Here is a 2,203-nt window from a genome sequence, read left to right as displayed (position 1 = left end):
CCCCTTTGTACACAGTGTTAAAATGTTAAAGCTTATTCTTGAGCCAATAAAAATTCTTTCCTGGGATCACTTAAAATGAATACTTCTAAACATGTAAATATGCATCAGTACACGTTATACATAGGCCTAATAAAACACATGAGCCTAAGCGTGATTTTAAAAAAATCTTAAATCCATAAATTTTAGGCCAGGTCTTTTAAGATAGAAATGCGATACTGTGGTTCAATTTCGTTTTTATTCTTTTGCAAGTTTCTTTAAATGTTTGTTTAATAATAATAATAATAATAACAATGATGATAATGACGATAGTAATAATTGATAATCTGTCTCTTATACACATCTAGATGTGTATAAGAGACAGTTCTTTCTCTCTTCAATAAGATTCCATGATTTTGGTGTCATCCATGTTTTCCATGCTTTTTTCTTTTGCCCTAGGACCAAACTGCTTGTCTCTGTAAAAGCCTGTTTAAATTGTGTCCAGCCACTCTCAATGTCCTCAGTCGGTAGCTCTTCTAGTACCTCAAAACTATCTGTTTCCTCAAATTTTCTCACCTCAGCCCCAGCCATGGTGGGGCTGAGGTGGTTGTGAAATCACGTTTTTGAAGTAGGCCTATGTAAAGTACATACTCAAAGACAATGTTTTTAAGCTTTGTTTTCTATGGTGTATACACACACACATTAATAAGATCTCTATGGTTGTCAAAAATCCCTGATAAAAGATCATGAGAATTTCTTTTGGCGCTTCATTTTGACTAATGGTGATGTGATGATGATGAATTTTACTAAAAGTGTCATTTCTGGCCATCTAGAGGTACTATTTCCTCAAATTTTCTCACCTCAGCTCCAACCATTGTGCATGGGGCTGGGGTGGGTGTCGACTTACAAAATACCCTCCACCTTTCAAAACAGATCTGTGCCCTTCCCTGGGTATGACATTAAACTCCATCGAGTTGGCTCCTGATGTATGTCTTAGTGACTGCTGTTTGTTTTTAGGATGTGATCTGGTTTTTCATGTCCATTTTTCGTGATTATGACTGTTCTGGATAAAGAATGTTTTGAGCAGAGGTGGATTCAAGGCACCCCTCTTCATTTTTTTAAGGAAAAAAAAGGAAAAATATTTTCAAATTGAAGTGCGAGAGTGTAATTTCCGGCCACCTAGAGATGCCCTAATCATAAATTTTCTTGCCTCAGCCCCAACCATGGTGGGGCTGAGGTGGGTGGTTCCTCGGTCTGTGAAAGTCCCTCCCTGGTTCACCTCTCTTTCGAATTCCTGGATCTGCCACTGTTGATTTATTATACTAGTGTATAATTATTATTTCGTTTATTTATAATGCGTCGATTGCAATTTTCACTTTATCCTCTCAAACAGTCCTAAGAACGTTCAGAGTGCGCTACTTCACAGGGGGATTCCCCCCCCTTGACCCCGCCGGGGGTCATACGTAATTCGCATAACGGCTCCCCACCCCCCTTTCAAAATCCTGGCTACGTCCCTGCCATCGATGGTAGCTTGCTTCTTCATTTTATTGAAATTAACGCTACTAAATGCCGATTTTCCAAATCGCTTCTTCATCCATTTTATTGCATTAATATCAAAATAGCAAATTTAAAACGGAAAGAGCACAAAAAAAAAAAAAAAACGGGGAAAAAAAACGACTAATGCATTCTCGAAAAGAATTTAATCAACCTGAATTAACTATCTTTATAATTCCTATTAGAATAATGCCCATGTCTTATTAGGATCAAAATTTAAGGATTTTGCTTTATTATACACACACCTAACATTTTTGTAAATCTTTCCCCTATTTTAAGCCATGTACGTTGTCTGAGCAATTGTGGCAAAGACAAGCCAAACCAGTCACTCGTCGCAAAAATCGATTTTGAGTTATTAATACAGTGCTAGAGAGTAAAATAATAGCTATAAAATGGTAAAAAAAATCATTCAAATCGGACATTTCCTTATGAAGTTACAAGCGTTTAAACATAGAACTGTTTAAAGAACAATATGAGAAATCAGCCTTCAAAGTTTATTTCAGGCATTTCTCATGCAGAAACGATAATTAAATCCTTAAAAAGTGTTGTTTTAACATTAAAAATGGGTAAAATAACAGCATAGAATGATGTATAGATATGTAAAGGTTAGTTTAGTATAATAAAATAGATTTTTTAAAATTTGACATTCTAGCATATTTTGGCCATTTTCTCT

This window comes from Anneissia japonica, unplaced genomic scaffold (assembly GCF_011630105.1).
Source record: "Anneissia japonica isolate Jap-2015-1 unplaced genomic scaffold, ASM1163010v1 scaffold199_len4679917_cov187, whole genome shotgun sequence".
NCBI lineage: Eukaryota > Metazoa > Echinodermata > Crinoidea > Comatulida > Comatulidae > Anneissia > Anneissia japonica.
Note: the sequence above shows the minus strand (reverse complement) of the source record.